General features: G+C 37.7%; 1 protein-coding gene across 7 annotated transcripts in view; it reads right to left on the bottom strand.

Moving 5' to 3' along the window:
- Window positions 1-25,972, bottom strand: part of RBPJ (recombination signal binding protein for immunoglobulin kappa J region) — a 220,561-nt gene that overhangs the window by 75,033 nt on the left and 119,556 nt on the right. Inside the window, exon 1 of one of the 7 annotated variants that reach the window (XM_036099854.2) lies at window positions 18,793-18,885. The exons of the other annotated variants lie outside the window; for them this stretch is intronic. The gene's annotated coding sequence lies outside the window, so the exon portion shown is untranslated. Of the gene's footprint in view, window positions 1-18,792; window positions 18,886-25,972 lie in introns of those variants that run through there. 7 annotated transcript variants of the gene reach the window in all.

Below are 25,972 nucleotides of genomic sequence, written 5' to 3'. Positions count from 1 at the left end.
GAATGCATTCAATATTACTTACTAAGAAAGGACTAGGAATTTCTTTCCGACAACACAAGAATAGTTAAATTATGGCATATCCATACAATGGAAATTATAGTCAATAATACTGAAATTTGAAACATGGTAATATGCTAGTTATATATGGTTACTTAACCATATATAGTGTTTTCCCACATTAGGTATGTCTGTATGTATTTATATATTTTAACAAACATAGAAGATTGTAAATATATTTATAAATATTTAAGTTCCATGAGATCAAGAACCATTTCAGACGTACCTCCAGCACTTATTACAGTGCCTTGAGAGAGGTGTCTTTACATAGGTAACCATTTAAAGCTTGGTAGTTAGAAAAAAGGGCTCTGAAGAAAAGACTGCCTGGTTTTGAACTGAATCCCAGATTCACAACTTAGCAGCTATGCAATTTCAGGCAAGTTAATAATCACTAGGCACCTTAGCTTCTCCTTTTGAAAAACTGGGATAAAAGTAACATTCATGTAATGGAAGAAAACAATGAGTTAATACATGTAAAGGCTTTGGAACAGTATCTGGCACATAGTGGTGACCCAATGAATGGGAGATGGAATGGAGAAAGAGAAGCAGTGGGTTCTCAAATACCTGAGTAAATGAATGGATACTGTCTTTAAAATACAGACAGAAATGCTAAAAGCATATACAAATATTTAAATAGAGTTTTTCAAACTTTGCTTACCATAACCAAAAGTAGATTTTTACATAACAACCTGATACACACTCTGGTAGATATAATTGTATCCTATTCTGTCATAAATTACTTAAATGCTAGTTGTAACCCACTAAACTGATTTCATGACAAGTAGCAAGTCACTTTCTAAACCATGGACTCTTAAGTTCTCCTTTATTTTTATCCTTCAACTTTATGTTCCTAAACACGGGGCAAGAATATTTACCCATTAAATCAAGAATCTAAGGTCAGAAGACACTCCATAAAAGTCTTTTGATTTTGTCACATATTTTGTTTTATTCTTTCTAAATTCTACTCTTTACTCTTAAACCACCAGAAATTTCAACAGAAAAAACTTAAGCGATCGTTAAAGGTGATACAGAAATTTGCCAGCTTTTAACATATACCTAGGTAGACTTACTCTTGAAGAAATTAAATTTGGGCAAGAGAACACAACATTAAGAAAGGTATGAAAGAATACAGGTTGCTGGGCTGGTATTTAGCTGGAGAACTGCATTCCCACAGGGTCTTTTCCTGATCCAGCTTCTGGTCTCCTCCTACCCATACAAAGACAACGTGTGTTCTAGCCACACTGGAACTTAACACAGTTCTCAGAACACCACATGGTGTTTCAGGTCTCCGGACTTCTTCACATGCTATTTTGCCCCACCCTCCCACACCCCTAAACTGCAGGAGCAGTGTGTGAAATAAGACTTTAACATCACATGATAATAGAAGAATAAAGGAGAGAAAAAAATGAAACAGGTGAGACTAGAAGTGAAAAATTTTTTAAATATTTTCAGTGCCTACAATGTAAGACATGTGAGCCAAGTTGGTATTTTTACATAAATCCTCATAGATTTAGTATCTATAAAAAAATGTTTAAAAATACTGAATACTGAATTGATGAAATAAAGTCTTTTAAATTAGATAACATAATTTACACGATGTGTTCTACGGACACTTGAATTTTATTTTATTTTATTTTTTTTAATATTTTTATTTATTTATTCGAGAGAGAGAATGAGAGAGAGAGAGCATGAGAGGGGGGAGGGTCAGAGGGAGAAGCAGACTCCCTGCCGAGCAGGGAGCCCGATGTGGGACTCGATCCCGGGACTCCAGGATCATGACCCGAGCCAAAGGCAGTTGCTTAACCAACTGAGCCACCCAGGCATCCCGACACTTGAATTTTAAACAAGTTTTGTCAACCAAATACTTGAAAACAGTCTTGTTATATAATGACAGAAAATTAATCACCACTATTATCAAAAGTATGAAAATCACATATACCAAGAATTTCAACTCTAGGTTTTGGCAATGCTAAAAAGGATTATAAATCTAAAGCTAAACCTGTTTTTGAGTAATTTTCAAAGAATCTTCCTAAGAATAATAAACTATTCTGATTCCCATCCTGATAGTAAAACCGTAATTCCTTTTCCAATTAGGGACCAGGGGACATCAGAACCTGTAATGAAGAGACTAAAGTCAAGATCAACATGGCTCAATAACTAAGACACTTGTGATCTAGCAATTCTGAAAGATGGAATATTCAGCTAATTTTACTTTTGAGGAACTCCCAACTGGGAAAACTCTTTTCTTAAAATGTATATCTTAATCTTCAATAACAGTGATAAAAACTTCTATCAAAGCGCCTGATACTGCTGCTACCCTTAAAGTAGCAAACACCCAGGGGTTCAACCATGGTATGCCTCCATATTTTTGCTAGAATTCTAGATGGCACAGTATACACAGGTACAATTTAAACATAAATACACACACGCATGCATACACAAACATACAACTACTCTTTTTCAAACAGATTGGTGTTAGCATGTTGTTACCTGTCCACGATACCAAAGGTAGGAGGGTGGGGAAAGTGGAGAGGGACATGAAAAACCAGTAGTTCAAAAGTGCTGAGTACTCAGCATCAAAAAAAAAAAAAAAAAAAAAATGAAATCTTGCCATTTGCACCCAACGTGGATGGAACTAGAGGGTGTTATGCCAAGTGAAATAAGTCAATCAGAGAAAGACAATTATTATATGATCTCACTGATATGTGGAATTTAAGAAACAAAACAGGGGATCATAGGGGAAGAGAGGAAAAAAATAAAACAAGATGAAACCAGAGAGGGAGATAAACCATAAGAGACTCTTAATCATAGGAAACAAACAGGGTTGCTGGAGGGATGGAGTAACTGGGTGATGGACATTAAGGAGGGCACCTGATGTCATGAACACTGGGTGTTATATAAGACTGATGAATCACTGACCTCTACCTCTGAAACCAATAATACATTATATGTTAATTAACTGAACTTAAAATTTAAAAAAATGGAAAAAAAGTGCTGAGTAAAGGATGTTAGGGAAGGAAAAGCAGTAGTAGTAAAGTAAATCAGCTCATAAACCCTACTATACATTTATTCAAAACAAGCAAATCAACAGAAGTTTCTTTCCAGTCCAGAACTAAGAACTGCTAAAGAGACTGAATCAAGTTTACCTCTACTTTCTTTGTACTTTTTATGTATATACATATTTATAAAAGTGTTTATGGGTGAACTGAGTTTCTATTATTTCTCCCTCAGCTTAGTTGCTTAGGTCTCTTTTTATTTAAAATAAAATGTAAATTTTGGTGACTTAAAAGAATATGTCATCATGAGCGATACAAGAATGTGCTGATCAAGTTCTGGACTTGGAGTCAGGAATCACAGGTTAGAAACTTACTGAACATGTAACTTCTCAACAATCACAATCTCTCTGTGGCTAATACCAGCATAAAACTGCAGTAATTATGCATATTATATGTGAAAGCATCTAAAATACTGTCTGAGGATGCATAAACATTTACTGACTTTGGAAGCACAGTATCTGCTAACGCCACAATTCCAGAATCAAAATAAAACACTTTCCTAGGAATGTTTTAATGTTCAAGAAGTACTTATGATTTAAGTTTGTTTTAAAAAAAATTCACACTTAACGTTTATTCCAATTATGTGGGCAATGATCCAGTCTGTGGCTCTAATTCATGCCTTCAAGCATTCTCTCCTTTCTAGACAAATTCATTAGCTTAACAAATATTTGAACAACTACAATGTGGCAGCCCTTTTTTAAGCACTAAGGACACTTCAGTGCACAAATCAGACCAAAATCCTTGGCAGAGTTAACACAGTAATTAAGAATTTCATATGGTGGGACTGCCTTCGGCTCAGGTCATGATTCCAGGGTCCTGGGATCGAGCCCCACATCGGGCTCCTGGCTCAGCAGGGAGCCTGCTTCTCCTTCTCTGCCTCTCTCCCTGCTCATGCTCTCTGTATCTCTGTGTCTCAAATGAATAAATAAAATCTTCAAAAAAAAAAAAAAAGAATTTCATATGGTGGGGTAAACACTATGAAGAGAAACGGAGAAGGAAAGGACAAGGAAGACAGGAGATGGGGTGCAATTTTAAATAATACTTGAGCCAAGATCTGAAGGAGGTAATGAAAGGAGGATTCCACGCGAAGGAAATAAACAGCAGGTCCAAGGATCCTGAAGCAGACCAGCGTGGCTAGAACACAGAGACTGCAGGAGGATACTAAATGAGACGTTATGAGTGTGTGAGTGTGGGTAGGGGTGTGCACGCACATGTTCTTGGGGACCACTAAGCATGCAGGCCTTCTGCTTTTTTTTTTTTCTTTTTTAAGATTTTATTTATTTATTTGAAGAGACAGACACAGTGAGAGAGGGAACACAAGCAGGGCGAGTGGGAGACGGAGAAGCAGGCTTCCCCCCAAGCAGAGAGCCTGATGCGGGGCTTGATTCCAGAGTCCTGGAATCATGACCTGAGCGAAAGAAGGCAGACACTTAACGACTGAGCCACCCAGGCGCCCCAGGCCTTCAGCTTTTTATTCTAAATTTTGAGTTGAGGAAGATCAACTGAGCCAAGAAAGCTCAGCAGGAGTCTGGCTGGTGAGCAGAGAAAGATGGTAAGGCAGAAGGGAAGAAGCAGCAGAGACCAATTAGGTGGCCACTGTGACTATGGAGGTAGAGAAGACAGAGCCTTACACCAGAGTGAAAGCAGTGGACACGTCACATGTGATGAAAACATGCATATATTTTAAAAACAAAATGACAACATCTGCTCACACTGGATGGTGGAGTTGGAGGGAAAAATGTAAGAGGCAATGGTGACTGCCAGGTTTCTTCTAGCCTCAGCAACCCAAAGGATGGAGTTACTTACGGAGATGGGGAAGACCTCAGACTTAAGGAGGAAGGTTTCAGCAGTTTGGTTTGGACATCATAAATTGGATATGCTCAGATATTCTAACAGAGTTTATTCCAGTTTATCAGAGCTTTCTGCCAAGGCTAGTGAGATGTGACCAGCCAAGTTAGTCTATTTAGTTCTTTCCTGCAGTTGGATATTAAAAACAAAAACAAAAAACTAAGGAGGTAAAAGTTTTATTTATCAAACGAGTGTTCCGATAATCTTAGTATTTTAATTACACATTAATTAAAATTAATGTGCCATCTGCACTTGTCAGTATTAAATAAAACATAATGTGGTAAGAATATTTAAGAAAATCTCTAATTACAGAGACTAATTTAAGAGAGATAGTCCATATTCAAACACTGTAGAGGTAAAACAAGGCAATTTCAGGTAAGAACAGCAAATTATTATCTGATGCTCTCCAGCCACTAAAATGCCTCTCAGTTTCAAACCCATAGATTAGAAATAATAAATTTTAGTATATGGGCTGCTGAAGCAAGCACTAGAAATAATAAATTTAACAGACAACATTCATGGACTGCTTTCCACATGCTAAGCATCTCATTTAAATTACCAACTACCTTCTATTAGCTTATCTTTTACAATGAGGCTGAAAGAAATTAATAAAGCTGAAGAGCTATCCTGTAACTTCAGCCATCCTAGAAAGGACTAGTTCAAGTCTCCAGAGACTCCTTTTAATCTGTTTTATTTTTCCATTACCATCTTCATCTGTATTTTGTATTCTTTGCATGCTTTTCAATTTTCCAGTGCCAAATGTTATCAAAGTTTGATGTGCAGTAATATGTGTGGGTATATGTTTTGATAAGAAAGGAACATCAAGGAAAAGCATATACTAGTGAGTTCCAAAACAACACATTTTCCTGAAATGGAACTGTGTTGAAATGTATTAACAGAGGTCACAATTCAGAAGATGGGCCCACAATTACAACTCTGCTAGAGAGGACTGCAGAGAACAAGGAAAGTGAGTACGTGTTTTCAAGAGAGTAATGAATAAAGAGAGAAAGGAACCTCCCTCGGACACTCATTCTCACTGTCTGTTCTCACTGTAACTTCCATTAGAAAATTATGATGACAAAGGAATTAAGATATTGGAGACAGGTAACACCTTCTTGAGGCAACTCATTCAACTCTATTTTATAAAACCTGTATCACTTAGGTTAGTTCATCAGGTGCAGGGCTGTCTTATTTCATCCACCTAATAATTCGAAATTCTTTCAAAAACTGATTCCTCAGTCAACCAGACTAGACCATCTATTACAACACCTTCTCTCTGTTTCGGGCACTTCAAAGTGTACAAAATTGTGTACATATTGCTGAAGCCTCACAATATTCCAATCATTCTATTAAAAACCCCAGGTCTTTTAAATCCTGTTTATGCTATACCTTTGACCATTATGGTATCTACCCACTGGTAGAATAAGCATTTTAGGTCATTTTTCCAATAGCCATGATATGTATGAGTTGTACAAAGTAAGATCTTTTGTACTCATCTTTGTGGCAACAAACACTATTTCCTAACAGTGGACCTATACAAGACTACCGTGGTTTGTACAGTTTTATCAAACTCAATTTTATTGCATTCACACTCTAATAACAAAACAAAAAAAAGGCCTACCCCTTCCCCCATAAAAACCCCCAACAAAACAACCCTGGCAAATGGATGGATTTTTTTTTAAATGTATATACATACAATGGAATACTAAATGGAATACTATTCTGCAATAAAAAGAAATTCTGACACATGCTATATAAAATGGATAAAACTTGAAGACATTATGCTAGGTGACATAAGTCAGTCACAGAAGGACAAATACTCTATGACTACTTATTATGAGGTACCTAAGTCAAATTCATAGAGATAGAAAAGCAGAATTGTGGCTTCCAATTTACTTATTGAGGCTCAGGGTATGGAGGAATGGAGACATTGTTTAACGGGTTCAGAGCTTCAATTTAGGAATACGGAAGAAGTTCTGGAGATGGGATGGTGGGTGATAACTGTATAACAATGTGAATGTACTTAGTAACATTGAACCGTACAATTAAAAATGGCTGAAATTTGGGGCGCCTGGGTGGCTCAGTTGTTGGGCGTCTGCCTTCGGCTCAGGTCATGATCCCAGGGTCCTGGGATCGAGCCCCGCATCGGGCTCCCTGCTCCGCGGGAGGCCTGCTTTCCCTCTCCTACTCCCCCTGCTTGTGTTCCCTCTCTTGCTGTCTCTCTCTGTCAAATAGATAAAATCTTTAAAAAAAAAAAAAATGGCTGAAATTTTAAATTTTATGTGATGTATATTTTACCACAATAAAAAAAGTGAACACACCTTATAGAAATAGATCAGTGGATAGTAACTTATCTTATTCCTTATTATTTTAATAAAAATTTCCCTTATTTTTCCCAAAACTATTTCTCATCCTGTTTTTATTATCTTCATAAAAAGCACCACCTATGGACTCAGAGAGCCACAACATTCAACCTTTTACCTTCTTATCCTAAGCCACCAAGACTTACAAACTGATTTTAAATCTGTACCACTGCTTGAATCTGATTCCTTCCTCTCATTTCTAATGCCACAGCCTTCATTATAGCTGACGATCATTTTAACAGCCTCATGGCCAATCTCCCCATCCTCAAAAACCTAGCCTTCAGTTACTGCTCTTGAAATACAGCTCACCCGTAAAATCTTTTGAAGGGGGGGAGGTGCCTGGGTGGCTCAGTCAGTTAAGCGTGACTCTTGGTTTCAGCTCAGGTCATGATCTCAGGGTTGAGGTCAAGCCCCAGGGCAGGCTCCGTGCTCAGTGGGGAGTCTGCTTGGGATCCTCTCCCTCTCCCTGCACTCATGCTCACCTGTGCGCGTGCGCACGGACATGATCTTTTTCTAAAATAAATAAATCTTTAAAAAGAAAAAAACCTTTTGAAAGGCTTCCACTGTCTATTCAAGTTTAAACTTCTGAACAACACATTAAAAAATACTTTTGTTATTTGATCCAGCCTACCTTTCTAGACTCACCTTCCACAAGCCCCTTACTTCCAGACTCTACATCAGATTCTTTACTCCCTCTTTCCTCACCAGATCTACTAGGCCCTCCTGCCTCCATGCTTTTACTCATGCTTCTTTATCTGTACAGAATCCCCTTGGTTTCCATTCCTATTGAAATCTATTCATCAACTCTCACATACTGCTATATATATGGGTGTAAGTAATATAAGCTTTTGGAGAACAACTTGGCAGCATCTATCAAAGCTATAAATGAATTATGCCTGCAATTCCACTTCTAAGTATGTCCTACAAAAATATTCATGCAAATGTGGCACACAAAGATATTTACTACAGTGTTGTTCCTAAAAGAGAAATATATCTAGTTGTCCACCAAATGGGAACTGGCTAAATTGTTACACCTATATTATGAATATAGAATACTACACTGATTTAAAAAAAAGAGTGAACTAATCCTAAATATATGCCAAGAAAAGAACTCCAGAGTTACCATTTTTTTTTTTTTTTTTAGATTTTATTTATTTATTTGACAGAGAGAGACATAGCAAGAGAGGAAACACACACAGGGCAAGTGGGAGAGGGAGAGCAGGCTTCCCACTGAGCAGGGAGCCCGATGCGGGGCTCGATCCAAGGCCCTGGGATCACGACCTGAGCCAAAGGCAGACGCTTAACGACTGAGCCCCCCAGGTGCCCCTAGTTACCATTAAATTTTAAAAATAAACATAACACATAAGATATGAACACAATATAAGCCCATCTGCCCTGAAGAAAACCCAAACTGTATGTATGTACTTAAAACACGTAAGTACACAGAAAATTGTCTGGAAGAATATACCCCACATTTTTAACAGCGGTTACCTCTGGGAAGGGACTTCTAACTATCGTAATAATGACATAGGAATCTATCCTTGTATTAATTGGGTAACATGCCAGTAGGTCACAAATCAGCAGGAAGAGCCTACACAGACAGACGAGGCCTAGTCCCTGCTCTGTTAGGCCAGCGGTACGGAACTTAACTGATGGCAGTGGCCACACAGAGCAAAAGCACATGCAGCCTATGTTGGCACAGATTTACCTCGGCACTCACAGCTGGGAGTAACACATTAGAGTTCAGTTCTAGCAAAACAGCCACATTCTCACTAGGCCACTACTCAAGCTTACCTTTCAACTGACTTTCTGTTTTCTTCCATTGAAAGGAATGTTTACAAACACTGGCACTCGTGGCTTGTGAATAAACTCATCAGTCTCCAACAAGAACCACATCCTGACTGGCAGGGGTGGAGGACAGAGTCAGTACCTAGGTATTCCTGAACAAAATCTCCTGCCTCCAGATTTCCAGAACTCATCTTCCTCTGGCATAATTTAAAAGTTTAAAAAGAAGAAGAGGAAGAAAAAAATCCTTGCTGAAGTTTTGCTGAACCCTCAGAGTGAATGAATCATTTCTTCTCCCGTACCTCAAGGTTCCTTGTGAAATGTCTCTTATTTATAGGAGCCATTGTGTTCTCCTTACATTATAGTTATGAGCACTGACAGAATCCCCACTGAAGGCACAAACTACTGAGGACTAAACTTTCTTAACTCAGCTTTTATAAAACTTAAGATGTTCAAAATTCTTCCCTGTACCAGGTTTTCAAGAAACGACTCTGAATACCATTTGTTGAAAATATTCCAGTGTATGATACTAGACAGTTCACAGATGGGATATTTTTATCTTCAGAAATAAAAATGTCAATAGGCAACATCAATTCAAAAAAGATTCAATAATAAGTTCTAAATGGAGTTCCATTTCAATTTATTTGACAAAATGAAAGCTTTGAGTTGGAAGAGAATTCTCAAAAACCACAACATGTCATGGGCAAAATGTATGAAATATAAACTATCCACGGCATTTAAATAGAAAAAAGTTCATCCCTATTATAATCTAAGGGAAAAAACCCTGTTTGTGTCCTCTTCACATCATAAGAGCCTAAATATAATCACAGCTTCTGCATATTCTGGTTACTTGATCAGTTTTCTATATAAATCTTTGCCAAAAGATGAAAACACAAATCTCGTTTACCACATTTTACGTATGCTTTCCTCGTGACCTACATTTGGTGGTAAAAACACAATCCTGTCTTCTCACATTTTATATGAAATAAAACTGACAGATGTAAAAATTATTGAAAATGTTAAAACTTGCTGAAAATATACCTTGGTAGTGGTATATGTTATGTCATGCTCTGAAGAATACTGTGAATTTTAAGAGCTAACATTTATTAAACTTCATGCGTAAAAAAGATTGTCTAGCATTATCTCATTTACTTACTACCAACTCTGGGTAGGTATAATAATCCCATTTTATAAATACAGCAACTGAGGCTTAAAGAAGTCAAGTAACTTGTAGAAAAGAACATTTAAATAGCAGAGCCAGAATTCGAAGCCTGGTCTGATTCCAAAACTAACACTCACCTGCCAGTCATCTTATACAAATTTTATAAATCCAAACAAAACAAAAATAAACTCTGTTCTTCTACAATGTAGGTTCCTCTGCTGTGAATTACTTCTTAGGTGACTGGAAATAGCGGGATGAGGCTGGTGTGAAAGGAAGTCATGTTGGCATATAACACAATTTTTCCTAGCATGTTAATGTTCTGAGGCAACTGGAACAAGCTCTTTCACAATTAGAGATAAAACCTTAGCAACAGATGAATATTTTACGGAAAAAAAACCCTGAAAATTTACAAAAGTACTTTTCTTTCTTACAAGTAGTGGCTGATTTAGTGGCTTCAGGAATTGTTCCTCTTTTAGCTAAGTTCCACCTATTTGGCAAAGCTGCCTGTGCAGATGAGGAAGCTGGAAAAAAAAAAAAAAATTCCCCCCAGTATTCAAACAATGTATTAATGAAGAAGGCTACACATCTTGGATTAGATTTTTAATTTTAATGAAATAGGCTCTTACAAGCAGTGCCCTTCTAGAACCTACAACTAGGAGGAGGCTGGAGCTCAGGGTTTAAGACTCCGAAGACTGATGGTACTACAAGGCACACAAAAGCTAGTCTTTTGTTTTTTATTAGAATTGCTACTGGTTTGGGTTAGTATTCAAGAGCAGAGTTCCATGGATTTTCAGTAGTCTGCCCCATCCCTTATGCCACAATATAAGCTTTATTACTTTCACAGCAGGATTTTGCAGAATTCAAGGTTTGTCAAGATACTATATGGCATTGTGGCAGAAACTCCTGTATGCATGAGACAAAACAACTCCTATGAACCTTCTGCATATATGGACTTAATAAAATGCCATGGAGAGTTTTTTGGTTTGGTTTTGGTTTTTAAAAGCTGTGGGGTAAATGCCAATCCTACAGACAAAACAATGAAATGTGTGTTAAAACTTCTACCATTAGGACAAAAATGCAGAAGTAGAGATTAATGCTACTTTGAATTTAAAACAATTTAAATGACTTTTTGTTGATCTTTAAAAAAAGATCAAAAATATCATAAGCAATAACTTATTGTGATCTCAGACAAAGTAGACACACAAGGAACACAAACACACACACACCAAAGTGGCTCTCAGCATACTTCCCTTCTTAACTAGAGACGCTGATATTACAAAGTGACCCTACTGAGTAATCTATTGCGTAAACTAAGGCAGTAGGTTCTATCCAGCACACATATAATTCCAAATATAAAAACATACTATCAAAACAGAAAGCTCACAGCAAAGATAAAACATAGTTTGTATAGAAAACAGGCCATCTAAAGATATTTAATAAACACAGTTGCCTTGATTAATTGCTCAAAACATAAAACATTTTCAAAAAATAATTGTTTCAAGTAATACCTGGAGACCTAAGTATGTGGTTAAATGGGTTCTGGTACCAATTCCAACATGGGGAGGGGGTTTCTCACACCAACAAGCAATTCTCTGGACACCAGCAGGATGTCCTACAGTTCAGCTCATTCTGACACTACCCAGAGACAGATCCCCTAGGTGAACAGTTCTGTCCCACAAGACTGCCCCCCACCCCCATTTCAGATGCTAGTCACAAGTCAAGGTTATTACCTGTGCTCTGACAGACCAGCTATAGATTGGAGGCTCCAACAACCTTCTTCTTGGGTTTGACTGATTTGCAAATGCAGCTCACAGAACTGAGGGAAACATTTTACTTAATAGATTTCCAGTTTATTACAAAAGGATATAACTAAGGAACCGCGCAGTGGAAGAGATGCACAGGGCAAGGTATGGGGAAGGGGCAAAGAGCTTCCATGCCCTCTTCAGGCACAACACTCTCCCAAGTGAAACCTCCCACATAAAACACCTCACCCCCAAGTGTTCAACCTGGAAGCTCTCTGAACTCTGTCCTTTTGGGTTTTAGTGAAGGCTTCATTACAGAGTCATGATTTATATAAACCATCGGCCTTTGGCAATTGATTCAACCTACAGAGGTGGTGAGGAGGGGAGGAGGACTGAAAGTTCCAACCCTCTAATCACACGGTCGGCTCCCCTGGCAACCAGCCCCCATCCTAAGGTGCTTTCCAAAAGTCATCTCATTAGCACAAGAAAGAAACCCGTATCACTCTCACAGCTTAGGAAATGCCAAGGGTAGCAGCTGTGAGCCATGCACGGTGAGTGAAGACCAAAATATATATATGAAAAAGACAGTGCAGTCATCAGACTGACCAAATACATATTTCTTACAAATCACAGTATCACAGTGGTCAAATATTTATGTCTTTTTCTCACTGATCTAAATATTAGGACTTCATACTTCTCTACTTCCTGATCTGACTATCTTAGTATTTGTTTCTTATATGTCAGAGATTACATATTAATCTGTATAATAGTACTCTATTTATTGTTTAAATCAACAGCATTGGGAGAAAAGTAATGCACCTTAATAAAGCAAAAATTTTTCAAGTAATTATTTAGGTAATCCAAAATTAACGTGTAAAACATGTTAACTCCTGGAAAGTGCCTTTCCCTTACAGTTACATTTGGCTCAGGCAAATAAATTTGTTCATTTTCCTTAACTATCAATTTAGAGTAAAACAGTTATTCAAAATCATGTTTCTTACCAAGAGTTGGCCCGCCTACATTTTTTAATCTGTCCCCATGCAAATCCAGAAGCCACACAAATTATTACTTCGCATACATCTCATCTCATACTCTCACACCCAATATCTGTTCTCCACATCAAATGAGAGCAACCCTGCATTTACCATTGGTCAGGCCAAAACCCACGGGGCCATCTCTGACATCCCTCTTTACTTCACATACCGTATGTAATCTAGGCACACTCCGTCTCAGGATCTTTACAAGTGCTGTTCCTACTTGCCGGAATGTTCCTCCCCCACATACATGCATGCCTCAATTCTCATTTTATCCTTGAGGTTCTTGGCTCAGATGTCACCATCTCAGTGAGACCTTAAGCACTTTATCTTGTTGCAACCTCTTCCTGACATGATACTCCCTATCCCCAACTTTTTCTTCTAAAGCCTTATCTCAATATTTTACTTATTTGTTTTTTGTCTCTCTCTCACTAAAATGTATTTTTAGTATGACTTTTTTTAAGTAAACTCAAACTCAGGAGCCCAAGCTCTACCGACTGAGCCAGCCAGGCACCCTTTCTCACTAAAATGTAACCTCTATACACTGGCAGAGATTGTTTGGTTTTGTCCACCAGAATATCCTAGTACCTAGAACATAGATGATGCTCAAAAATCTTTGAATTTAACACTGGAGCTCATTTTATGTCAGATGATCCCAACCTGAGGAAAGAGATGTCCCACAATGTGAAGGGTCAGTAATGGTGCTCTCACTGACTGATTTGTTTAGGCATATCACCAATTACCTACTTCCATGAACTGAACTCTCAGAAAACAGACAAAGGCCTTAGGATGATTTCCTCAACAAAACAGACATTGGCGAGAATACTAATAATCAAGCACTCTAAACAAATGGCAGAAGGGTACCTCTTTCCTCCTAGTATTCGCTCTTTACCAAGTAAAAATAACAATTAGCTAACCACATGAGAATATAACAAGAGAGTCACAGGCCACCCGGCTGGCTCAGTCCATAGAGCACGTAACTCTCGACCTTGGGGTTGTGAGTCTGAACCCCACTTGGACATAGAGAATACTTTAAAAAAAAAAAAAAAAGAGGAAGACAAGACAGTCAAAGATAAGATAGAAATAACCAAGATAACTTTTAAAAATATAGGTTTACATCTATTATCAATAATAACCTCACACTACATACAAATTTCACCCTGGAAATATTAGCAAATAACTGTATAAAGCAATCACAACTAGCAAGATACTTAAAAAATTAAGTACCTAAACACATACCACATTGCTACAGGTTGTCATTTTTTTTCTCTCCAGCAAGGTTAAAGAGTCATGACTTTCAACTCAGAACTTTGGAAAATTTCCCTGAATTTAACTATATAAGTTTACATGCCTCTTTTACTTGTGGTTTCCTATAAAACAGTGTAAGATAAGAAGCCACCTACCACGGGGAAACACTTGTTCTTCCTGCTACAGTAGAAAGGGCTGAAATATGACTTGGGGAATAACATGAACATAAGCCAAAATGTATTTTCTGTCAGTAAATTACTGTATAAATATACACACAAAACATTGCTGAAAATCATGAAGACTGTTATTAGGGAAAAAAAATTACATACTGTGGGAAATTTGCCATATAGTTGGTAGTATAGATGGTTTTTCTAATATGCCTCAGTTTATAGTCTTTGCTGACTTCTGCATGAAATGCAAAAATTTCTAAGAAAATATCTATGTGACAATATTCTCAACTGCAAATTCATTTTACAGTTAAATATTTCCTGAGTGCCTTTTACATAACAGACACTCTTCCAGGTGCAACTGACAGAGCACTGAAAAAGACAAAGTGTCTTCAGAAGGGAGCTTCTTTGGCTTCTTTAATAAAAGCATTTTATGGAAAATCAGTGAGAGCATTATCTGCTGAGAGTGGCTGCTTTAACCAAAATAAAAGAAGATTCCTGTAAAAAGCTTACTGAAATCCCATCACACAAGAACTCATTCATTTCATCTTTCATTAGCAAGCAACAAAGATGATGACAGAATGGCACAAAGTACTACCAGATGTTATAGATGTGGCCAGTTTTATAAAACAATGTATCTTCATGAGATAAGGAGTAACCATGAAAATCTCCTGTACCACAGGAGGTCTGCTCTTTATCTGGTGGCAAAGCACTTAAAGGGGTTGTGAAACTTGACAGTTACTCTTCCTTCTTATACAAAAATGTCCCAAAATTGATTACTTTTCCCGTGAAGACAAGCAGCTTCCTGTAGTATGCTATCTAGAAGTTATTTTTGTAAAATTAAAAACACTTAAGGTAAACAATGGCTTGTCAGCTAAGAAAAATCACCTGATTTGTACAGAAATAAAATGAATTTGAATCTAGCCCTCTGAATGACTCTATCACAAAAAATTAACCAAGATTTTAAAAAGTAATGAAGTATATTATGTACACTTTCCCAATTTCAAATATAGCAAAGTGGTCTTTAAATACAGTGGTGCCACTAAAAAATACCTTGTGAAGATAAAAAGGGATTCTGTCATTCTGTTAAAGTATCTTTAAAACCTTACTTCATTTTTATCCTGTACACATTTTGATGTGCCCATTATTAAAGTACAACAGTTCACTGTAATTACACAATTATGTAAATACACATTCACAAATACCAGGGTACATGTTAACTTTCTATGGACACAGGGGAGCAATCAGAAGTCTAGAGACTGTGATACAGCACAAAACAGAACAAACTGCTGCATGTGTCACACAGCTCTCGAAGTGCATGGATAAAGACCCCAAAGATACGCAACCTTCTCTGGCTTCACAGAAATTGACTAAATCCACCACTTCAGTGAATCACAGAGACACCAAACAAAAAAATATGGAAGAATCAAGCATGAACATCATCTCTTCAGGAGAAAAACAATAAAGAATCTCAATCTTAAAATGAGATAGTCAATGTGAAAAGACTGAGACGTTTGAACAGAGTCAAATTCATGAATGTCCTCATAGTCACAGCATTACTGAATGTGCGCCCGCCTCCCCAACAAAACCCCTTTTAAAAAGCACCCAAAGAGTTTCAATCTAAGTATCATCCCCTCCCTGTGTTCCTTCTGATCAGCATCTAAACAAGTCAAGCCTATTCTACCTTTAAAAGCACCATCACAACACCTATGGCTCCACTCACAAGTTCACAGCCATTGCTCCTGAAAGAGTTGTCTCCACGTCCTCACCCATGAGACAAACCATATTACAGCTCCCACCACTCCACTGAAATTGTTCTTACCAAGGTCTTTCAAGTCCTAAATCTGGTGAACACTTGGATTTATAGCACTTGCCCTCTTTGCAGCATCTGACGCAACTGACTAGTTTTCCCACCTTCTGAAAGCACTCTCTTCATTTTTGTGACACTACACTGTCTAGGTTTTGTCCCACCTCTTTCATTATTAGTTTTTTTCCACTGGTTTCCACACCTCTACCCATTCCTTAAATGTTGGTGCTCACCAGCAGTTTGTCCCTGCTTAACTCCAACTCTCCCAGGGAGGTTTTGCCCACTCCCAAGATTTTAATTACCATCTAACAGTCTTCAGGTATGTCTCTCCAACCTTGACCTCTCTCCTGAGCTCCAGGAACCACAGACCATACATCACTGGCCACCATATATCTTCATCTATCTCTTACAAGGGCCTCAAACTCAACACACTCAAACCCAGAAACTTCTCCCCACCAACACTAACTCCTTTACTATGCCATTTAGCTCAGTGCCATCTCATCTCAACAAATGGCAACAGCACCTTGCCCCAACAACCTGTGTAAAAGCACCAGAATTTTTTTCCTTCTTGACAAATTTTTGATAGCTCTAAAGTTGAGCTCAATCTACTGTAACTCTTACAACTTGCCCTGACCAGTTATATTAAAAGTAAAGCCCTGCCCTATCTTTCAAAGGCACTCTGTCTTCTCTTACCTCCAAAATATCACTGGCTTTCTTCCAGATGTCATTAAGAAATGACTTCAAAAAACAAACATTTCTTGCTATTGAGTAAATATAGCCTACAAATGTAAAGTTCTTAGAATCATATTGACTGTGGTTTTGAAATTTCAGGAGCATAAGTATACATGTGAATCTCTAATACATGCGTGCACGTGTTTTGAAACTTCCAACAGAAAGAAAACAGAAGGGGAAAGATAATCCTCGTAGTAACAAGTAAAATCTCCACAAAAGCTTCACATTAGAGCTGAAAAAAGATGCGATTTTATAATTGTAAGCCCCTGCATCACTGTATTCTCTGAAAATCTTCCTCATACACAATAGAAACCTATCCTTAAGCCTAACAAAAACTCCCAGTGCCTCAAAGCACTGGATGGGCTGGTCATCTGACCAGACAGAAATGAAAATAGCACACTGATGTCAGAGCTAATGAAAGTCAAAAAGTGGAAGAGGTAGCTTAGGAATCCCTGAAAGGACAGCTGAAGCATTACGAGCCACACTGATTTCTCTAACACAAACAGATTACCTTCCCCAGGAGCGTGGGAACTATACACACTTCCAACTTTTATAAGTTCTCAAATTCACTAAGTCATTTTATCATCTGCATCATATTCTGCTACCAGGTGTGATCTTTCAAAAGGTGTGATTAGGAAATCATCCAACATAAACACGAACCTCAGCAGGCAGTGTTAAGGACCAGGGCTAGGAAAGCCATCTGTTTGATGGAAATACTATTTCTACTTCCCTGGTGATTACAGCTATCTGTAACAACTGTGAAATCCCAAGAGAAGAAATTTTAACTGCCTCAAAACTAATTTTTCATATAAACTGGCCAAGAAATTAAATGTTACACAAAGGTCTCTCTAAGCCCTAATATTTTTTGGCTAATTATTCCATTGGTAGTCTACATCTGCTCTACTAAAATGTGGTTATGAATCAGAGGTAACTCACAGAGAATGCTTTTGTATCTAAAAGTGACTACAGAAAATAACTACAATTCACAAAAATTGTTATTTTTAACATGCATAAAATCCTCCCAAAAACATGTCCCACACAATAAAGGAACAGATGTTACTGTCGAAGTTTAAACGTTATTACTAGGAGTAATGAGACTAAATTTAACAAAAAAAAGTTAATTTTAACAACATATTTTTGAATATCTTCAATAGTCAACAATTTATGATCAAGAAGCATGTTAAGTACTGCCTTTAAAAGTAAAGTGAATCTATTATGATGATTTAAATATATAAATAGTTCAGAGATTTGCAAATATATATATCCTAAGACATTCAGAAATACTGGCCATAATCCCACATATTACTGCGGTGGGGTTTTTTTGGTGACAGATCCTCATTTGTTCCAAATGTCACTTCTCCACCCTTCCTTTTTTTAAAAAATAAACATTTTCTAGAATTCTTCTGAGAAATTTATCTTCTAGATATTTTGATAGAAAATACCACAACTCCTTTATTTCTTGTAGCTCAACTCTAGATGTGGTATTTAATATCTTGGAGTAAAAAAATAACCTAAGAGTTAACTATGTGAACTTGTTCAGTAACTTATTAAAACCATAAGCTTTTGAAATAAAAAATGAGTATATGCACTGTGCCTAAAACTATTGATATGTATGAGCTAATCATACCAAACAGAAAATACTTAAGTTCCAAACAACCCAACACAAGGGTTTTAGACAGTAGACACAGGTAAAGATCATTCACAAGAGCTATTATACACAGTAGTTGTTGAGAGTAAAAATATTTGATGACAGAAACCATGTCAATAAAATATCTTAAAATTACAATTTACCTTTAAATATATCCAAATAATATGATTAAAGAAACAATCATCAAAGTAGTCAAGCAAAATATTCCAAATTCCTTCAGTCATAAGAAAGAGCACTAGCAGAAATGACTGCTCCAAAGATTACCAGAACAGAAACACTCTCAGTTTGTACTATCCTAACTCACCCCCCGCAAAACACATTTACCCTTAGGGATTCACAAATAACAAACACACAATTCATTTCAACCGTGGCTACAATTTGTAAGCAGCCTTTCATTGCTCCATAAAGACTCGTCATTGTAGATGCTCATCAGTTTTTAAGCCACATCCACAGCTGCTGTCTTGGAAAAACAACATTTGCAGCAAAAACTTTAAAATTACATTTATAAAACAGTTTGACATAAAACAAAATTAAAAGTACTCCAGTATAATACAAAGAATGAATGTATCTAGAGTACCAAAAGCATGAGACTCAAGTCATTCTTAATAGTAATACTTTTGGTTACAGTACAAGAATTATTTTCTAAGTTCTGTGACACATATAGTATCATGTTTAAATTAAAGCCTAGATCAAAGAGGCATTATTCACGCCAAAAAAAAGTGAAGCAGAGACATCACCAAAATTTCTTACTGAAGAGAACCTATTTCACGACCTCCAGCCTGTGTTTTTTCTACAACCTTTTTTCTAAAATCATAAACTGAAATGCAGAGACAAAAATCCCACATAAAACTGTTATAAAAAAACAAAGTCTACTTTAAAAAATCCCACATAAACCAATTCCCTGCTCAACTTCATCCTCCTGTCTCAGATGTTTACTCTGGCTAGACTGAGGGAAGGGGATCTTCTGGTTAGAGAGCACAACCAATCGCGCAGATGACTGAAGGTTAATCTTGAATTTGGGGTGGGGGTGTGGAGAGGAGGAATGCCCAGTAGCATTATCACATACTAGATTACACAATCATTAGAAGATGCTCATCACAATGAAATTGGAATCCAGAGACGTGAGTCTGAATTCCAACTCTCCCACAGGTAAATTTGGTTAAATTTCTATTAAACAGAATACTACTACCTTCCACACCAGACACTGGCAAAGGCTAAATGTAACAACAGATCTCAAGGCTACTGAACCACATTCAGGTAACAGATTATATTTAAAACACATTAGATGAATCTGTACTAACACTGGGGGCCCATAAAACTTTATAACATACAGGAATATAAGCAGGATTTCAGATCAGTGAGAAAAAAAGCATTCAAAAAGTGATGTTGCTAGAACACTTCCCTGGTTCATTCATTCATTCAACAAATACTGAGTATCATCTATGTACCAAGCACTCTATTTTAGTAGGGCAGAGAAAGACAAAATCAAAAGGCAAAGAATACATATAGTGAGAAGTTGATACATACAAGTGAGAAAAATAAAACAGGAAGGAGTACAGAATGTGGGATAAAGAGCAGGAAAAATGTGGGAGAATGAGAAAGTACTAGAAAGGAGACCCAAGAAAAAGGTGCCAGCAAGGTGGCTACCCAAGAGTGTGGTATCCTACAAGCCAAATGAAAAAAATGTTTGAATAAGAAGGCAGTGATCCAAGATATCAAATGCTGATCAAGTCAGATAACACCTGAAAAAAACTCACCACTACATTCACCCATAGAGGGAACCGGTAAGTTGAGAGGAGCAGGGTTGTTGTTGTTGTTGTTTTTTTAAGATTTTATTTATTTATTTGACAGAGAAAGAGCGAGCACAAGTAGGGGGAGCAGCATGCAGAGGGAGAGGGAGAAGCTCCCTGCAGAGCAGGGAGCACGATAAGGGGCTCGAACCCAGGACCCTGGGATCTTGACCTGAGCCGAAGGTAGACGAACGACTGAGCCATCCAGGAGCCCTGAGAGGAGCAGTTTTGTTGAATGGTGGAGATAAAAAGCCTGGCTGAAGTAGGTTTAGAGGGAATGGAGAGTGGAGACAGAAAGAACTCTCCACAGGAAGTTTGTTGCAAAGGGCAAAGGAGAAACAAAACCAAAGGGGAGTGTGGAATCCAGAGAAACAACAGCATGTTTATATACTGTCAAGGATGCTTCAAGAGAAAGGTAAAAACTGAGACCAGAGACAGGGAAGGCTAGCTGGCTACTCCAATGTCTAGAGTAGCCAAGAAGGGATGGGATCCACGGCACTCTAGAGTAGCTGAGAAGGGATGGGATCCAGGGCACAAGTAGAGGGCCTGCCCTTCCTTAAAGAGGAGTTCTCACAGTGATTTACAAACTTCAGGCATCAGAATCACCTGGAGGGCTTGCTGAACTAGACTGCTGGACTCTACTCCTCCAGGGCTTCAGAGACAGGAGCTCTGGGTGGAGTGAAAGAATGCGCATTTCTAACAAGTTAACCTATTGCTGCCCTCCAAGGATCTCATTTTAAGAACCACAACTCTATACAACAGAAGACAGAAAAAACTGAATATATGAAAACAATACATTTGGTTCTAAATGTATACATTTAGAAAAAATAAGGTCAGAACCTACATCATATAACACACGGCAAAAAAACCAACCAACAAACCAACCAACCAAAAACCTCCGAGAAGGGTTAAAGGGATAAATAATGTTTTAAATTATAAAAGAACATTTGGAAGAAAAACAAAAGAATGGGGGCGTCTGGGTGGCTCAGTCGTTGGGCGTCTGCCTTCGGCTCCGGTCATGATCCCGGAGTCCTGGGATCGAACCCCCCATCCGGCTCTCTGCTCAGTGGGGAGCCTGCTTCTCCCTCTCCCACTCCCCCTGCTTGTGTTCCCTCTCTCGCTCTCTCTCTCTCTGTCAAATAAATAAATAAAATCTTTAAAAAAAAAAAGAAAAACAAAAACAAAAGAATGCTTTCATAATCTCAGGGGTGAGGAAGACAAGCAAAACACAAAACTAAAGGAAAAACTACAAATTTGACTACATAAAAATTTTAAACTCACTTAAGACAATAATAAAATTGAATGACAAATGAAACACTAGGAGAAAATACTTCATATAAATTGACAAAAAGTATCATCTGGAAAATAAAGTTATTACACAAAATAAGAAAAAAACATTTCATCAGAAAAATATGGTTACAAACACATAGTCAAATCTAACTTTGAATGCATTTCTAGAATATACATTTATTTTTAAAATAATCAAACAGTAAACCTAATATTTCATCTAAAGTAATAATCTAATATAATCCCCTTTTCCTTAAAGTCTTTATTAGAATTCTCTCTGGTACTGCTTGCCACCTAGGAGAGAGTTTGGAAGCTTTCAGGTGTTTATCATTTAGGTAGAGAAAAAACAAAACCTCTGTCAGTACAGGGAGGGCAATGAATGGCAGAGGCAGAAGTAAAGCTTCCTGAACTTGAGTTAAATTAATTAAATACCTGACCCTCAGACTTCTTATCTATAAAATGGAGATACTATTTCCCTCAATGTAGTTGAAGACTCAGTAGAAACTTAACAAAATGTCAATTCCCTAAAACCCCTTAATATGTTTGCTAAACTATTGACAATAAATAGAATGTCAGCATTTCCACTAAAAAAAAAAAGTTGAAGACTATACTCCCAATTGTTCACAGTAGTTAATTTCCTGGTGGAAGACTACAGTGGCTGCCTTTCCATGATATATTTAAATTACTTTTGGATTTCTTATATACATTTTTCCAACAGAAAAAAATCATCTAAAGTATCTATAGATGACATTAATTAACCCTTGAGAAAAACTTCGACATCAACATAGTCACTTGCCTGAATTAGAAAAACAAGCTAAAAATGGGAAGAAAAAATAAATCAACTGTACATCTAAGCTACCGTGTTAATTTAAATTCTCATGTCATTTAAGATATTTAATATACCAACTGACAACTTTCAGGAGTTACATCCTTGGAAATGAGGCTTAAGTAAATGATATGCTCCTAAATCCTATACATAAAAGAATTTCCCCTATATTGCGGGGGGAGACCAGGATGAAAAATGGCACGTTTACCAGTAATTGGGAAATAATCTTTGAAAGCTACAGCTACTGTTTGTTTTTTGAACATTACAGTAGTGAAGTGGCAACTCCCACTAATTCAGTACTATCCATTTAATCAAACGACGACACTCATTATTATAAGATGTAAGTAAATTACTAAAACTATCAATACTATCTTTGGACTGCTGAAATGGATTTAATTCACTTCCCTGACATTTGGTTAAGCACAGATGACAGATACAACACATCTAATGAGTTCCACAGTTAGGGAATAATGTCCTAGAAATACGCTAGAAAAACCCCTGTATAAAAATCACCAGGTTCATAAATGAGTACATCTTCCAGTGTAAAATTTCAAGTTGTGGCCTCCTTCCCTATATGACGGTCTTCCTTTTTCTAAATCTCTTCTTCTGTCCTTCCATTTTCTCTAACAGAGCCTCTGGAAACAACCAGCTGCAATTTAGTGCGAGTGGCAGAACTAAAATGCTAGGGAGGCAAGAGGCAGGGACTGGGGTGAGCCAGGTGAGCCAGAACCCAGGCAATTCTGGAGTAGGGACAACTAAAGCGGAGTGGGTGGTAAGTGTGCACTGAGAACAAATGTGTTCTAAAAGAAGCCACCCTGGTCAGTCAAAAATATAAGATAGAGAACACAAGCAGCATCAAGAACAGGAAAACAGCCAAGGAGGAAAGAAGAGGCAGGCTCAGAGCTGACCATTTATTAAGCAACACTGGCAGCAGCCCCAAACCAAGCTTGGGGTTGAGAGATTTGTATTCTTGCTGTAAGTCCACACCCACAGGAAAAAAAAAAAAAAAAAAAAGACAAAACAAAGTTCTTGTAACATTAAAAAGCAGCAGAGTGGTATAAATAGAAAAAAGACCAGCACAAGTCTCTCCCCAAAAAGCAAACCAGAACTAGTCCCAGCTCAATCACTGAATGGGTCTCAGCCATTAGCCAACTGGAAATTACTCAGGCCATCTGTGCCCTCATTTAAATAAGTAGTTACTTAGGGGCGCCTGGGTGGCTCAGTCCGTTAAGCGTCTGCCTTCAGCTCAGGTCCTGATCCCAGGGTCCTGGGATCGAGCTTCTCCCTCTCCCTCTGCCTCTCCCCCCTGCTTGTGCGCGCGCGTGCGCTCTCTCTCTCTGTCAAATAAATAAATAAATAAAATCTTAAAAAAAAAAAAGTAGTTACTTTAGAACACATGATTAGCAAGGTCTTTTCCAGCTCTGAAGTTTCCTTAATCTAACGGAGTTAATAATCTATAACATTTGTCACACTGGATATAATTACATACTGTGGTATGTTACAGGGAGAATACAATACACCAAAATGTAAATAACCTAGAATCACAGTCTAGTATCCCTACAAACCATACCTCATCGTCATCTTTCATTATAAGAAACAAATTCCTACAGTCTCCTCCTTTAACCATAAAAACCACCGCCTAAAATCTAACCCACCAGGCTTCACTGTCTATACATTTAGAGATGGGGAATTTGGTCACTTGTGCAATTTCACTGAGCTTCCCTTCAGTTTCTACAGAACATGTTGTAATGGCATTATGCTTTTTCCATTTTTCAATACTATGAGTTTTCTATTTGCTGTAAGTTTCATATTCCACCTCAAAAACTATGGTCTAGAAATGGCAGAAAGCAGACCATAATCCAGGTCAGTTTCACCATAGTTCTCAGAAAAACTAATCTATGCTGAATATCAGATTTATCACTTAGACTAAGTGCCACCTAGTGGCAAGTTTATATATTAAATCCATTCAAGTCCTATCCATCTAGCAAATAACATTCTGGCTGATAACAACTGCGCCATAATTATGCAAGGTAAGTAAAATACTGATCCTGTCCTTACAGAGGTGGCTGACAAATCAGACTTAGAAAGGGAGGCACACTCAATACAGATATATTTATATAACTGCAGAAAGATGTTAAATGTTACAAAAGTATGCAAAAATGTTACAGAAATATGCAAATTATTCAGCATTTGTTCAAAAGCTAAAAGAAACAAAGCACTGTTATGCAGGTTCTCTTGTACCTGCTCACCTCACTCAGACTTTCCCATTTCTAATTACTTCACCCAGCTTCATCATTTGGTTTTTTCCCCCCACCTTCCCTTCCACCCCTCCCTGCTCCCCCATCTTATCCTTTAAATTCTACTCCAGATAAGGGGAAGAGTAGGACCTATTTATTGAGCAGCTACTACTCCCAGAACTGAGCTAGGCATTTTTCTCATATCTCATATAACCTTCACACCAATACCACGAAGTATTATTTTCTCCAATTTTTCAGACAAGGGCAAGACAGATTAAGTGAAATGCTCATAGCCGCAGATCTATAGCGCACTGATTCCAAAGCTCCCAATACCATCCTGTCTCCAGAAAGAGCTGCTCTATTCTTTCCATTCCTAGGCCTGCTACCATGAAAGATGAGACCTTGATTACATTTCTCCTATGGTCTCCATCCACCCCAATCTATTTTACACTGATTACACCCTGCCTCACTTCTTCAACAATGTTCAATGCCCTCCTACCCCAAACCCTGATTGATATCCAAACCCTTAACTTTGCACTCAAGGTCCTCCAAGAAGCCCCAACAACTTTTCCAGTTTTATTTCCTAACACCCCTATCAGCTCTCACCTTTTCTATGAACTCTCCTCCAATTAAGATAATCATTTACACCTGTGTTCCCACCACTATACATGTTACAGCACTTATAATCTCCCTTATTATAATTATCTGTGCACTTTTCACTAAATCATGAGCTTCACCAGAAAACTTCTTGGCCATCTTTATAAGACCGCTAACATAGCAGTCACACCTATTACGTGCTCAACAACTGTTTCTTTAAAACATATTTAAGCAGTTATAAAGGAGAACCACTAAGGCACGGTTATAGGCATTTCCCTTAACCCCTCCCTTCATGACTGGGAACCTCAATGTTTCTGCTTCCTCCACTTGGTGTATGGATCAGGAGCTTTGTACAGAACTACATAATTTTTTGAATCAAAAATTTTCTCATACTCAAACCAAAAGTTAAATGATTGGAAAATATATGCTGGGAACTATAGAGAATACAAAGTTCAGTGGTTGTCAGGGGCTAAGGGTGGGAAGGGGATGAGTAGGCAGAACACAGAGGATTTTTAGGGCAATGAAACTACTCTGTAAGATACTACGCTGGTAGATAGATTTACATTTGTCCAAACCCAAAGAACAA

The sequence above is a fragment of the Halichoerus grypus genome, chromosome 3 (genome assembly GCF_964656455.1).
Source record: "Halichoerus grypus chromosome 3, mHalGry1.hap1.1, whole genome shotgun sequence".
NCBI lineage: Eukaryota > Metazoa > Chordata > Mammalia > Carnivora > Phocidae > Halichoerus > Halichoerus grypus.
Note: the sequence above shows the minus strand (reverse complement) of the source record. Positions and strands in the feature narration are given on the sequence as shown.